Source organism: Pan troglodytes, chromosome 17 (genome assembly GCF_028858775.2).
Source record: "Pan troglodytes isolate AG18354 chromosome 17, NHGRI_mPanTro3-v2.0_pri, whole genome shotgun sequence".
Taxonomy (NCBI): Eukaryota; Metazoa; Chordata; class Mammalia; order Primates; family Hominidae; genus Pan; species Pan troglodytes.
In genome coordinates, this window is record NC_072415.2 from 53,549,835 (window position 1) to 53,566,161 (window position 16,327).

A 16,327-nucleotide genomic window follows, 5' to 3' on the forward strand; every position below is an offset into this window, starting at 1 on the left:
ATATTTTATATATAAAAGACAAGAAAGGATGGAGAAATCCAACCTTGAAGGAAAAGAGGGAAATGTTTGAAAGATTTGAAGTTAATTTTGTTGTTGTTGATATTATTATTGTTCAGGAAATAACAACAAACATAGTGAAGAGGCCAGCCACAAACTGGGAGGATTATTTTGGCATTTTCAACTAGGCTATAAATTTTTTAAATGTCACAATAGAAAAAATAAATCAGATATAGGAATAGACAATTTAATGATTAGAAAACCAAATGATCCATTATCATTGGGAAACGTGACTTACGCATTCTCAAGAATGGAAATGCAAATAACAGATATAATGCGATTCCATTTCAGACCCCTTCCATTGGCAAGAATGAAAATATCTGTCACTATCAGTGTTAGAAAACACAGGGATAAATGCTTTCTTTTACTATGTGTAGGAGTATAGGTTGGGAAGCTGTCTGGAGAAGGAATTTGGCAACATTTAGTAACATGAGAAGTTCTACCCTTCACTGCAGCCTTGTTTCTATGGCATAAGGATTGGGAAAAAAATATTATTAGGAGATTTAGTAAATAAGTTATTGTGTGCTGATTTCTTGGAGTGCTTTAAAACAGTTAAAATATCATGTATTGTTATGTATTAATATAAATATACATTTAAAAGCTGAGTAAAATATTGCAGGTACTGTGGTTAAGTTTAAAAGTCATCTTTTAGAAATCATACTAAAATATTTAGAGATGATATGATGTTGGAAATTTGCTTCAAGATAATCCATTTGGAGATGGGAGGTGAATAGGTGTCAAGATGAAAGAAAGGGACGAGTTCTACATCTGGATTTAGCTACCTGGGGGTCTATTTTCTTAACCTTTATATATGTTTGTAATTTTCCATAATAAAACCCTAGAAAAGTGAACAATGATTTGTACAGAACATATCAAATGTACACAAAATTTAAAATAAAAGTATTTTTATTCTGCAAAGATTCAGAGCACTGGAATTATGAGTTAATTCACAGTCTTCTTCTTCTTCTTATTCTTCTTCTTTTTTTTTTTTTTTTTTTTTTTTGAGATGGAATCTCGCTCTGTTGCCCAGGCTGGAGCGCAGTGGCAGATCTCTGCTCACTGCAACCTCCACCTCCCAGGTTCAAGTGATTCTCATGCCTCAGCCTCCCAAGTAGCTGGGATTACAGGCACGGGCCACCACGCCTGGCTAATTTTTGTATTTTTAGTAGAGATGGGGTTTCACCATGTTGGCCAGGCTGGTCTCAAACTTGACCTCCAGTGATCTGCCCGCCTTGGCCTCCCAAAGTGCATGAGCCACCACACCTGGACAAGTAAATTCATACTTGATCAATTATTTATAGATTTCTAAAACTAATTATCCATACTATAAGTGAAAATTGCATATGACATATTGTACAAATTTTTTTACAGCTATGGAACACACATGCATATATACACTCAAAACAGAGACAGACAACCAGACTTCTCACATTGATGGTGTCACTCAAGTAAGAAAAAGGGTAATTTTTTTTCATGCTTCCAGATTTTTTGTGATTTTTTTCATTTTTAAGTTAATATAAATAACATGCTATTGCATCCTTTCATAATCATTCAAAGATGATAGTCCCAAAAATACTTCAGAAAGCATATTTTTGAATTAGTTTTATAACCAATATCCTTCCTTTAGTATCTTTATAGCTGCCTTTCCAAATGCCTTTGTAACTGCCATTTCAGAGCATGCAAATCTTTTTTTAAATACTTCTTAAATAGTATTACTTCAGGTCGAAATACTTCTCATCAAATAATTTATTTACTCACTTAAAACCCAGGATTTAATGAGCAGAACAGATTATGGAATTACGGGATACCTCTTTTGTGGTTTAAGTTCTGATAAAGAAGTGATTCTGTTAGTGTCATTGATGGTTGTGTTGATGAGTATGTGGTGGTGGGAGGAGAAGAACACGAGAGGTGAGAGGGAGGAAAAAAAGAGAGAAATCTTGGTCAATATTATATATATCTTAGACATTTTAGTGCTATTCAGCCTAGACTTGTTATTTCTGTGATCATGCAAATATACCTGTAAATTATCCTGTGAGAGCCTGGAAGAAGTTGACTTGGCCCAGAAAAGGTGTGTAAAGAAGGACACTGCTGGCATTAGCCTCTGAGTCATTACCATTTTTAGGGGCATCACTTCTCTCAGCTTAGTAACATAGAAGGAAACTAAGTCCTTCAAGATTTTTTTTTCACAGTTATTTTTTCTCAGTTGATAGGAACAATGGAGGATGATTGAAGAGCTAAGACCCAAAGACTTTAATTTTCCAAATTGCCTTAATTTGATCTAGAAGGAACGCTACATTTTGTTAAATTGTATTATGACAAAGAGAAGCTGGTCACTTCTCAGCATGAAACTGAAAGCAAATAATTTCCACAAAAAAGGACTGTATTTAACTAGACAAGTAATTACATTGTGGTGCTACAGTCTCCCCTGCCTCAGATTAGAAAAGTATTCAATTATCACTCCATTAGATCAAAAAATATTTTTAGTGATACATTTCAAGTGAAGTAATTTATTCCTAAATAGATTCCAATGAATTTTTGGATTAACCTTCATGAATTTTGCTGATTAAACTCAATGCTTTTCCTCAAAAATAAAATTTAAACCTGTTTTATATTTGATTAACATTTTCTTCACTATTAATATTTTTCTTAAATTATGCAGTAAATCATATTCAATTTACAGCATAGGATAATTGAGTTAATTGTACAGTTTAACCAACCTACTACATTAGTGTATTTCTAGACAATTCCATGGTTTAATTTTCATTATTTTACAATGAGCAATATATACAAATATATAGTAAATGTATATGTATACATAACTTAGAATAAAACCATATGGTAGGGTGAACAGAGAGAAAGAGAAAAGCATATATAATTAAGAAACTAAATGGCTATAAGTTCTTTTTACTACTTCTTTTTCAATTTAGATGACTTCTATATTCATTGCTTGCCTTATTGCCTTGGCTTGAACCTCCAGTAAAATGCTGAGTAAAAAACGGAGGAGAGCAGGCATCCTGGACTTTGTACTAATTTCAGAGAAAAAGCATGTAGTCCTTTATCATTAACTACAATGTTAGCTTTAATTTTTGATACATGCCCTTTATCAGATTGAGAAAGTTTGTTTTTATTCCTAGCGTGGTAGTTTTTATTAGAAATAAGTATTAAATTTTATAAAATGCCTTTTCTGCATCTAATGAGAAATTACTTCTTTAAAAGTTTTATTTTTAATGAAGAATAACATTTATTGATTTTCAAATGTTAAACAATAACCTTGCACTTCTAACATATATCCTACTTATTCATGATGTATTGGCCTTTTCAGACACTTGTGCTTAGCATTTTTGCATTGAAGTTGATAAGGAATATTGTTCTGTTGTTGTTTTTTAAATTGTAATGTCTTTGTGCAGTTTTGGTATCAGGTTAATGCTGGCCTCCAGGCGAATCGGAATATATCAGAATATATTTTTACCCCTTCAAATGCATGTTTGAAAATGTTTTTCTTTCTTAATGTTTCATATGATTCATCTCAGCCTGAAGTTTCTTTGTGGGAGGGTTTTAAAAATTATGAATTCAATTTCAGAAGTAGATTTTAGGACTATTCAGGTTATTAGGTTTTTTTAAATAAGCTTCTGTAGTTTGCATCTTTCATGGAATCTATTTTATCTAAATAGTCACATTTATTGACCAATCACTTGCTAATTCCAGTATCCACCCCTTAAACCTTTTCTAAGGGTTGAAGGCAGCACAGGGAGACAGATTTGAGTTTGATTTCTCTCTCCTTGAAAGTAAAATTTCAATATAAAGCTTTTTTTAAAAATTCCAGCTCCATAGTATTGGATTCTAGCGCATCGGGCAGCTAGCACTTTTTGCTCAATAACAACTTTAAATTTCTTTAAATTATCCTGCATTATTGAAACTAAAAGAAGAGTAGAAGTGAGAAGCAAAGGAGAAGAGTAAAGATATGGCCCTCCTACAACCAAACTAAAGGACAAGAATAAAGAATAGTAGAATCTATTAGCCAAACAATTGAATTTTAGGCACTTGACTTAGATACATAAAGATTCCATAACCATATTTTTTGTTTGCTAGGTAACAACATTTTCTAATCCTGGATAGATATCAAAAACACTCAAGGAGACATTTAAAGATACAGTTTGTTATTTTATTTGCAGATTCTAATTTATAGGGGATATTATTAGATTGGTGCATAAACAATTACGGTTTTTGCCATTACTTTAATGTTTTTGCACTAACCTAATATAACAGACCCCTATATATCTATCATCCACCTTCAACAATGAATAACATTTTGCTAATCTTATTATATCTGCCCTAAATGTTTCTTTTAAAATAATTCTGGAGCATATTAAAGCTAATTGCTGATATCATCATCTCATTTTTCTGTAGATAGGTTATGTATCTTTATTATTAAGCATATTCTATAAGAGTATTTTTAAAAATAACCACCAAGTTAATATCACTGTCAAACAGCAACTTTTTGACTACGTAGAATAGCCTGTCTGTACTAAAGTTTTCTCAACAGCCCTTAATGATATACATTTTTAGAATTGGTTTATTCAGATCAGGATTTGAACATCTCTTATGTCTTTTATTTAATAACGATTCTTTTTTGCCCTGATATCATTGGATGAGTCCGAAAAGCCACATCATTTATCCTGTAGATGATGGAACACAGATTTGATTTCACCTAAACTTTTCTGACTGTTGTTGGTTATCTTGTTCCTCTACCCCTTTTAGTTCCTATACACTTGTGCTACATTGTTCAAAGTTTAAGATTTTTTTTTCTGTCATTAAAATAATTTCTGTCAAGGACACTCAGTCAAAATATAATGTTTAAAGTCACAGGACCCAATTCACTTCTGTTGGAGGTTATAGTACTTTCTTGATATAGGCTTTAGCGTATCAATTTTAGTTCGCTTTCTATTTATATGGCTTGTGTCTTTTTAACTGAATATTCTTGGTTTCAAAATCAAAACTATACAAGTAAATGTATTGTTAGAAGTCTCACCTCTGTTTCTATATTCTCTCCCAGTTCCCTCTTTCCTCATATAAGGTAATTATATTTGGTTCAGTCTGGCTTTATTCTTTAATAGTTTCATCTTGAAAATATAAGCATGAGTGTATATAATGCTTATATTGCCAACATCCCTTTTCTGGAAAAAGTAATTTATTATAAAGGTGTTTCTATATCTACTTTTTTTTTTTTTTAGCTTGACAATACTCTCCTTTGGCTTAGTTTTTAAAAAACCTTACCGTGTATCCAAGAGATATTTAATCTTCTTTATTTTTGTTATCAGGTAGATCTACCATATTTTATTCAACTAGTGTCCTAGAGTGGACAAAAGGCCTATTTCTAGTTTCTCATTATTACTAATATGCCACAATAAAAATAATCTTGTGCATATGTCACTTTAATATTTTGCGGTTTTGCCACAGAATCTTAGGAATAGAACCCTAGAATTTATATTTCTGAGACTAACAGTAAATTCTTATCATATATTTAGGATAGAGATTTTTTTTCCAAATTCCCTTTCACAGAAGTTGTATCATTTTGTATTTCCACTAGCTATGATGTCAGAATGCCTATTTATTTTACAGATTTACCAATAGAGACTGTAGTTAATTTTTCTATTTTTTATTAATTCAATATATGAGAAATAGTACTACAGTGTAGTTTAGTCAGCATTTATGTTATTTTGAGCCAGATTGAGTAGTTTTTCATAAGATTAAGAATCATTTGATATTATGTTTCTGTGTACTATGTTTTCAGGCTTCTATATAGTAAATAAATTTTAAAACTATTTTTATGTCCAAACTGAATTGATTCCCAAATATATTCATACAATAATATAGAACATATTAGAGCAATTAGAAGCTATCATATTCTATGAAAGTAATTTTTACAGTTTCTATCCCAAACATATTTAGTCATGGTTAAGATTTTAGTTGTAAGAAGAATCTACAAGTCCCAGTGGTATTTATTGAGAAACATGGAGAGTAAATGAAAACAGTCAACAGAAATACTTCAAAGACTTTCAATAATTTAAAACGTTTGTTCTTCTAGCTAAAAGAGTAAGGGAAAAGATTGAATAACATTTACAAATCAATGAATATAAAGGCACAAGGAAAGATAAGTTATTGCATATGTGTGAACTGCATAATCAAAAACAAGGATAACTAGACTACCTTAGGCATGAAGCAAAACATTGGCAGGAAATGCAGCAGGAAATATGTATCTTTTCAGAAAGGATGTCTTCTGTCCGAAAATCAATAGGGATATGCCACGGGCTTTTTTTCTGGGGTGGGGCTTCGTTATGTTTTGAAGTTTGGCTTGTTGGTCACTTTTGCTGATTGACTGATGCTCAGCTGATAAAATTGCTGATGTTCATTGACCTTCATTGTATTCCATGAGGCTCCCTGAATCTAATCCACCTCCCTTTCTGAGGTTGTCATAGGAGTCAGTATTATAGTATTATAGTACCACTGAAAAAGAAGGCTATATCAACAGCTGGGAAGAAGTACACCCTCACAATTCTTCCTAACATTAATAACTCTAGGTGTCCTATATTCTTGCAACTGTGTTTATATATTGAGCCACTATTATACACCACAACTGGGATAATTATTGAGAAGAAAATAATTTCAACAATTTTGCTTTATGGATATATAAGATTAGATATGCTTTTTAATAAAATATACGTTATGACTTAGCAACACTGAAAGGCAGGTAACATGAAAATATTCTGCCTGAATACATCCAAGTATAATGAATACACACAAAAAAATTTAAATTCATATCGACCTCAAAGAAAAGTGAGAGATTCAAACAACCATGGCATGTGTTTGCCTATGTAACAAACCTGCATGTCCTGTACATGTATCCCAGAACTTAAATTAAATTTAAAAAAAATAGATAGGAAAGATAGTTCCAAACTATATTAGGGCCATTAAATAAATGCCAGTTTTCTTAGTTAAAACAAATGGAGGAGAAATACAATATCAGAGGTGTTAAGTGGTACTGATGCTTTTACTTACCTGGTTGAGCTGGGGAGAAGGGGACGAGAGAGGTGAGGTTGTAGGATTTAATAACCAAGAGGCTTGCATTTAAAATCAGTTGAACTTATATTCAACTGAGCAGGGTAGAATTTATGTGGCCCATGAAAATGATCAAGATCACTAAAAATGTAAACACAAAGAGAATGGATAAATATGGAAAACTCATGCAGAAAGAGATGACAAGAAAAATTCCATATTTAAATTTAGGATCTAGATAAGAAAATAACAACAAAAGACCGTTGCATAGCAAGTCATAATTACAGTCTTCTTGTTCTATAGGTTCGAGGCAAAATTCACACTACTTACCTGCCTCCTTATGAAACATATGCAAAAAGTGCTACTGGGATGGTTGTATCGCAAAAAATTCTAAGCCTAAAATCTTAAATCATAAAAACATAATAGGAAAGAATCTACTATGTGTTAGGGTCTATAGACTAAATAGGAATATCTGATCCCTGATCATTTTACATAGTATAATTATCAGATATTGACAATAACTTAAGTATGCTTAAAATTATTGAAGAAGAAACCGAATGCTCAAAAAACCAAACTACTAACAACTACAACTAACAAAATGAAGATGAATTTGAAAGAGCATCAAATAGAATTTCTAGAGGTGATTGATGTAGTTTCTAAAATTAGAAACTTGGTGTCCTAATCAGTAAATCAGACATAGCTAAATGAACAATTAGGGATTGTAAGACATATTAGAATACATATTCTCGAATCCATATACACAGAGTTGAAAAATGTGGCATATTTAAATCTATCATAATGAAACTGTAGAAGAGCAAAAACACAGAGAAGATCTTAAAAGCAACCATTGAGAAATGACACATTGACAGTCTATTCCTCAACAGACTTTACAGGAATCAAAAAGCTGTAAATATGTTTACCTAGAATGTATACCCTAAGAGCATCTACAGGAAACCATCTAAGAACGCAGTCACGCGTGGGCAGACGCCAGGTGTGATTCCCATTTGCCTAGCCTCTTTAGCAGGAATTATCATAAGCAAAGTCTGCCCCTGCCCACTCATTCTAGCTCATTATGAGTCAAAAGTCAAAGTCACCTCACTTTTTTCAACTTGATTGCCAATTCTTCAAAGTCATGAGCATGTATCATATGCATTCTTGTGATGTACACAGTGCTCTATAAATAGAGAAAATGTAACATCTTAATACAATTTACTTTTAGCAGACTTGAATCTCTCTCTGTATATATATTATATATATATATGTGTGTGTATATATATTATATATATGTATATATATTATATATATGTATATATATTATATATATGTATATATATTATATATGTATATATATTATATATATATGTATATATATTATATATATGTATATATATTATATATATGTATATATATTATATATATGTATATATATTATATATATATGTATATATATAATATATATATGTATATATATTATGTAAAATATACAGTCACCTCTTGGTATCCACAAGGAATTGGTTTCAGGACCCCTCATATACCAAAATCCACAGATCTGAAGTTTCTTATGGTCAATGCTTTATACTAAGTTCCATATTCAGAAACCACAAATATGGAGGGTCTATGGTGCACATACACACACACATACATATACACACACATACATATACACACACATATACATATACATACATACATATGTATGTATATATGTATACATATACATACGTATGTATGTATATATGTATACATATACATACATACGTATGTATATATGTATATATGTATGTATACGTATATGTGTGTGTATGTGTGTGTTTATGTGTGTATAGTGTGTATAGTATGTTAAAAACTACACACACAGGGCCGGGCATGGTGGCTCATGCCTGTAATCCCATTACTTTGGGAGGCCAAGATGAGTGGATCACCTGAGGTCAGAAGTTTGAGACCAGCCTGGCCAACCTGGTAAAAACCAGTCTCTACCAAAAGTAGAAAAAAATTAGCTGGACATGGTGGCAGGTGCCTGTAATCCCAGCTACTCGGGAGGCTGAGGCAGAAGAATTGCTTGAACCCAGGAGGCAGAGGTTGCAGTGAGCCGAGATTGCACCACTGCACTCCAGCCTGGGCAACAAGAGCGAAACTCTGTCTCAAAGGAAAAAAAAAAAAAGAGAAACTACACACACACATATGCATATGTATATATGTATGTATACATATGTGTGCATGCATGTGTATATAGTGACTCTGACTATACATACATATATACATATAAGTGTATGTGTGTATAGTTTTTAAGATGAGAAACTAAATCAGTTATTTCTAGTTCTATTTGTTGTTACTTCAATTTTAGCTGTTTTTGTTGGTAGGGGTTGTTAGAGTCACCTTCAGATTGTTTTATAAAGTCTTTCAATGCCAGACTGACATTTTCACTTCAGTCAATTGGTATAGGCAGCATTTTGCATGTTTGAGCAAAGAGTTGTCAAAGCTTTATGTTTAGGAAATGTAATGCTGTATAGGCATTCTATTTCTTTTTATATTCTAGAGTTCCTAGTAAAATGTTCAAGTTATAATAAATATTTAATGAATTCGATTCAATTTGCTATTCATCTTCTTGGTAAAGAAATTACTGTATTTTCAGTTTTATATAGAATAACATTAACATGTGAGTTTTTAAAAGTTAATTTTAATTACATAAGAAATAAATGCTCATTTTGAAGATATGAAAAGATGAAGTGAAATGGAACCATCCATAGTACTGCTACTAAAGACAGTTGCTGCTAAAATTTTGTTGCATACATTTCCAAATATTTTTTATTCATAATCATACACATAAATATAGAAATGTAAAGCAAACATGACATATGTATGTGTGTGTATAAAACTACATTGTTTATATAATGCTTATCTACATACATACATATACTTTTATAACTTGTTTTTACTCCCCAGTATATATTAAAATATTTATGTCAATAACAATACTCTTTTATTCTTAATGCTTGCATGGTATTTTATTTTATAGATGTGCTATAAGTATTTAATTGGTTATTTTGTTGGATTTTAAGTTTCAACTTCCCTTACTCTCATGAACACTATGAGAAACTTATTTTACATATATTCTTCTTGAAGTTTTCATATCATTTCTCAGAATATATTTCTAAATTGAACTTTGCAGGTTAAATTATATAAAAATTTGTAAAGCATTAACAAAGATTTGAACCTGTATTTTTTCACTCTCACCAGCAAATAGAAAATTCTGAAGATTTAGGATTCCACTACTTGCAAGTAAAAGCCATGTTTTATTTTTGTTTTTTTCTTAATCAGGCTTTTCTTAAAATATATTTAGATTTTAAAGTTTTGCCTTCCAAAAAAACTCTCTGAATTTCCCACTTTTGTAATTTCTCAATTACAAATTTCTCAATTACAATTTGAGAAATTACAAATTTCAATTTGTAATTTTTTGTGTAATTTCGTGTAACTAAGTGTTTTGCAAGAGTTGGACTAGATTATTTTCTAGCTACCGTATTCTATGAGATAATATAGATATAGAGATACAGCCACATCATATAAAGATACATCATATATAAGAATACATATTTTACATATATATGTAAAACCATATCTGAGCACATATAACAAAATAAAAATGTGTCAAATACACATGTTTTTATTTTTTCTAGTCATATATGTTAGACATATATGTTTGATATATTTTTTATTTTGCTTCTCTAAGTAGATTTGAAAATAATATAATTTTAAGACCTGACTCAAAGAAATCAAATAAAAAATGATATGGCATTTGTTGAGTTAGCATGGCCTTCAGGAACTTGAAAATTATTTAAAGTGCTTACTGTTTGCTTTTTTTAGTTTATATACTTACTACTGTCCCAATCAAACTGAAAGCCTAAAATTTCATATTCCACTTAGAAAGGCTAAAGAATATTTCATCCACCAAGTTGGATTTATGTAAAAAAAAAAAAAAAAGACACATTTTGTATTCTATCATTTAAGCACTTTCTGAAGTATGCTATTTTATTCGAATCTAATGCCATTCTAACTCCTCTCCATTTTGTCCTGCATGAAGCAATTATAACCCCAGATTGCTACATGGTCTGGGAGCACCAGAAAGACTGTTAACACTTCACCTCTCTGGCACAAGATCACACTCAACAGCTTATTAAGATTCAGGCCTCAGCACCAATGACTAACGTGCAGCACAGGCCTGGGATTTACTTCCAACTCATTTAATTACAGAAATCAATGAACTCCTGGAGCTGGGCCAGGTGAGAGAAAATGAGTCTAGCCCAACTGACATTTTGTTTTTGCTATCAGGATAGTTCAAGCATCCTTACCTAAAGAAGCTATTTGTAATCTACAAGACCTCAAACGGCAAAATGGTGAGAATAAAAAAGTCCAAAAGGTTTGCTTTTGGATAAAAAATAAATATGTAACCTTGGCTTGCTATTTTATTAAATCACCATGATGTTGAACTTTTTTGACCATTACCCTAGATAAGAAAGACATTTTAGATCACAACCCATTACACACACACACACACACACACACACACACCCCAACGACAACAACACCTAGTATCAATGAGTTTTTAAAGACTTAAAAAAAAAATTCGTATTGTGGCATGGTGTCTGGCATTTGGTAGATTACCCCAATAATATTAACGTTTTTATTAAATTATTCTAGAATTTATCAATCCAGAAATATGTACAATTTCACTATAAAGTACAAAGAGAATTTATTTTGAAAAGCAGTTGAAATATCTGAATACAAGCTATTCGTAACCTGACTGGGAAAGTGTAAAACAGAGCATGGTTGTTGACAAATGAATTATACAGAAGGTAAAGCTCAGACATTTAGAAGCAACAATAGCATAGTGAGCTAGAGTGGTATCATAAGAAGCAGCACTTGGGCGGGGTGTCGTAGTTCACACCTGTAATCCCAGCACTTAGGGAGGCTGAGGCGGGTGGATCTCAAGGTCAGGAGATAGAGACCATCCTGGCTAACATAGTGAAACCCTGTCTCAACGAAAAATACAAAAATTGGCTGGGCATGGTGGTGCGTGCCTGTAGTCCCAGCTACTCAGGAGGCTGAGGCAGGAGAATCACTTGAACCCTAGAAGGCGGAGGTTGCAGTGAGCTGAGATCACGCCACTGCCCTCAAGCCTGGCAACAAAGTGAGACTCCGTCAAAAAAAAAAAAAAAAAAAAAAAAAAAAAAAAGCAGCACTTAGACTGGGTGAGAAAACAGAGAGTAAACAGAAAAAAAAGAAGAGCTCTGGAGACTGGAGAAGGACCAAGAAGGATAAGGTAGCCTTGAGAACTTTCTAATACCAGCAGTGAGCCTAATAGAAAACAAGTACAAACAGAAACAGATTTTGCATCCTAATTGTCCACCAATGAGTTATTTTACCTAGGACAAGTTAATTAACCGTAATGAGTTACAGTTTTCTTGTTCATAAAGTAGAATGATGATGATCTCCACCTCCTAGGGCTCATCTCTTTTAAATACAATTAAATATTTTAGTTTTAAGAAATAGAAGGATTTACACAAAGTAAGCTGTAAAGAAATGTTAAATATTGGGCCGGGTGCGGTGGCTCTAGCCTGTAATCCCAGCACTTTTGGAGGTCGAGGTGGGTGGATCACCTGAGATCAGGTGTTCGAGACCAGCCTGGTGAATATGCCTCATCTCTACTAAAAATGCAAAAATTAGCCAGGCGTGATGGTGCGCGCTTGTAATCCCAGCTACTCGGGAGGCTGAGGCAGGAGAATCGCTTGAACCCGAGAGGTGGACGTTGCAGTGAGCTGAGATTGGGCCATTGTACTCTAACCTGGGCAACAAGAAACTCTGTCTCAAAAAAAGAAAAAAGTTAAATATTATCATTAATATTAAAGTTTTCCTTCCTACATGTATATAAATACTATAGTTATGTTACTGCAGTTATTGTTTACCTTTCAATTATTAGGCACTGAACACTTATTTTCCTTTCCTTCATTACAGCATTCATAGTGTTTGGCAAAGCAATAGCATCTCTGTAGAAGGTTACTGTTACTCAGCATGAGCTAATTTTCTGAGAGATAAGTAGAAATTCCCACCAACAGATGATGGATATCCAAACATTATTCTATACAGGGAAATTTATTCATGTGTTAAAAGCTTGGTTGTAATTTTTCTCCAGACCTCTACATTTTTTTTCAATAGTGCTATCATTTTCTCTTTCACCCACGCTAGAAGTCTTGAGTGATTTTTTCATTAATATGGTGCAGGGGAACATGGACAGAAGAGGAATAATGTACCCACAAATGAAACAGAATTGATCATCTGAACCATGGACAGCTGTAGATATGTGCCATCCCAACATTGTATTCACATAAAATGCATTACTTCTTGGTTTTCTTCATTAAATTCATTGAAAAATTCTTTTTATTTTATGCCACAATATATTTAACAGTGATATATTCAGAGTCTGCAATGTTACAAATGCCATGTTTGAAGTTGTTGGCATAGGGTTAAAAAACAGATAGATTGGTCTATGGAAGGTATTACCTATATCAGATACAGAAAGTATAAATTATTATAACATCGTTTGATAAAAAATTAAAATAAAAAATATACTGGGATGAAGCCATGGATAGGCTGGGGATAAAAATGCCCATTCAGGATAAGGGTTATGTTTCAAGTAAGTAATAGCTATATCCCTCAGCTCAGTCTTGAAAGCTGCATAGAAAATAGTTGATGTAACTATCTTCTAGTACTGCCATAATAAAGTACTGCAGACTGGGTGGCTTAAATATTAGTAATTTATACTTTCACCCTTCTGGAAGCTAAGAACTCCAAGATCAAGATGTCAGGAGGTTTGGTTTCTCCTGATGTCACTCTGTTTGGCTTGTAGACTGCTGCCTTCTTACATGTTCTTATATGGCCTATCTTCTGTGCTTGTGTATATGTGGTGTCTCTGTGTGTTCAAATTTCCTCTCCTTATAAGGACATTAGCCAGATTGAATTAGGGTCCATGCTAATGACGTTATTTTCACTTAATCACCTCTTTAAATTCTCTCTCTCCAAATGCAGTCGCATGCTGAGGTACTAGGGGTGAGGGCTTCAACATAGGAATTTTGAGAGAATGCTATTCAGCCGCAGATGATAATTGGGTGAGTTTCAGCCTTTCTTTAATTCATTCAAGTACAGTTGGTTCTGCTATAATGAGAAATGTGTATTCTGAAGCCTCACTATTCTCTGAAAACTTGGCACAATAAAAGCTACAGGGCTTATGAGGAAAGTAGGGTTGAGACACAACACTCAAATACTTTATCAGTAACACATATAAAAAGAGATAGGAACCTAGCAAAAATGGCAAAACAGTTCTACACATTTTATATGTTTGAAAATATGTAAATACTACAATGAATATGACATTTTATCTTGAGAAAGACCTGAAAGCATTTGTGGAAATGGGTATTGGAAAGCCTGCAGCTTGGGAATTATTGTGAAGTGGTAAAAGATTTATCTGAAACAAGATTTATATGAAAGGGAAAGTTATGACACCAAATTTGGTAGGGGCTGGCTCGTAATCCACACAGAGAATTAAGATAGCTGGTGGGAGTGAGAGATGTATGCATTTTGCATATTCCAATATCACTTGCTTCTTTTAAATATGGTTTTCTATGTTCACCTAGTGTTTCTCAAGGACAAAATTGCCCATACACAAGTGTGAAATTTATGTGATACTTAAATTGTCAGTTACAGCAGAACTGACTCTACATGAACATAATTCAGTCAAACATCCATAATATGTAAAGTGCTCTGCTGAGGTTGGATGAGAGAAGGAAGTGTAAAACAGCCTCTGCCCTCAAGGGGCTCACAGTCTGCTAAAAAATAGCAATCTGACTATTACACCACATAACACAATGCTTTAGGAACTCTTAGTATTCCTGTATAGTTGAAACAAAGTTTGATTGTGGTTGGGCAATGTGAACTGAGGTAAATCATCCAGGAAATAATTAATATGTAATCTACAATATGCATGTGTATTTCAGCTCTGCTACTTTCTTGCCTTGTAATTTTGGATATGCTACTTTGGTGCTCTGTTCCTCACTCTCCTTGTCTATAAAATCAGGTGATAACATTATCACCCACTTTTTAGAATTACGTGAGGAGTAAAAGGAACTACACCATATAAAATGCATAAAACAATGCCTGACACATAATAAGCATTCTACTTAGTGCTCATTGTAACTACTATCAGTATCATTACTACTATCAGTGCTAGATTTATTATTATTTCCATGGATGAGCTGGAATATCACATAAAGGAGATTGACATTCTACCTAGAAGCAGTAGGAAACCAGCATAAGAATTTAAGCAGGGAAGACAAAGCATAATTTTTTTAATAATAAAGCTTTGACAGCATGTTGAAATATGGTTTGAGGACAGGTAAAAGAGGAAGCAATTGTACCTCCTTGCTCAATTAAAGTGAAGATTGAGAATGAACAGTTACAGGAAGATGAAGATAAAGAAACATATTAAGACGAGATCAAAGCTGTAAGTGTTTTTGATTCATTATATGCTAAGTGAGAGAGAGAAGAAATAATCTGCAGAGTTCTAGATTTCTGTTTCAACTAATTGAATAGTTATTCACAAGACTTAGGAATACAGCTAAAAATAGACTTGAATAAAAAATAATGTCTGGTTCTGGATTTATGAAAATGGAAGTGGCTGTATGATAGCACAATACATAATTAAAAATAACAATCATTTTTTTAAAAAGAGACAGGGTCTCACTATATTATCCAGGCTGGACATTGGCTATTCACAATAGTGATTATGTTACACTATAGCCTTGAACTTCTGGGCTCAAGAAATACTCTTGCCTCAGCCTCCTGAGTAGATGGGACTACAGGTGCACACCATTGCACCCAGCCAAAAGTAACAGTCTTAGTTAATGAGAAATGTCTGAATCAGTGATCTGGATTTGGATTGTGCACACTATCAATAGCATACAAATGTGTAGTTCCAAAATTATTATCAGTCCGTTTCACTTTCATTGGCACAGTGCTCTTTACTTGGTGTCTTCATCACAACCCTCTAGTTTCTCGATCTCATCCTAAAATAATTTTGAAATGCTTCCTTTTAACCCATGGATCTATATATGTATACACACATACACACATATATATACATATATATATTCATACATATTTATACATA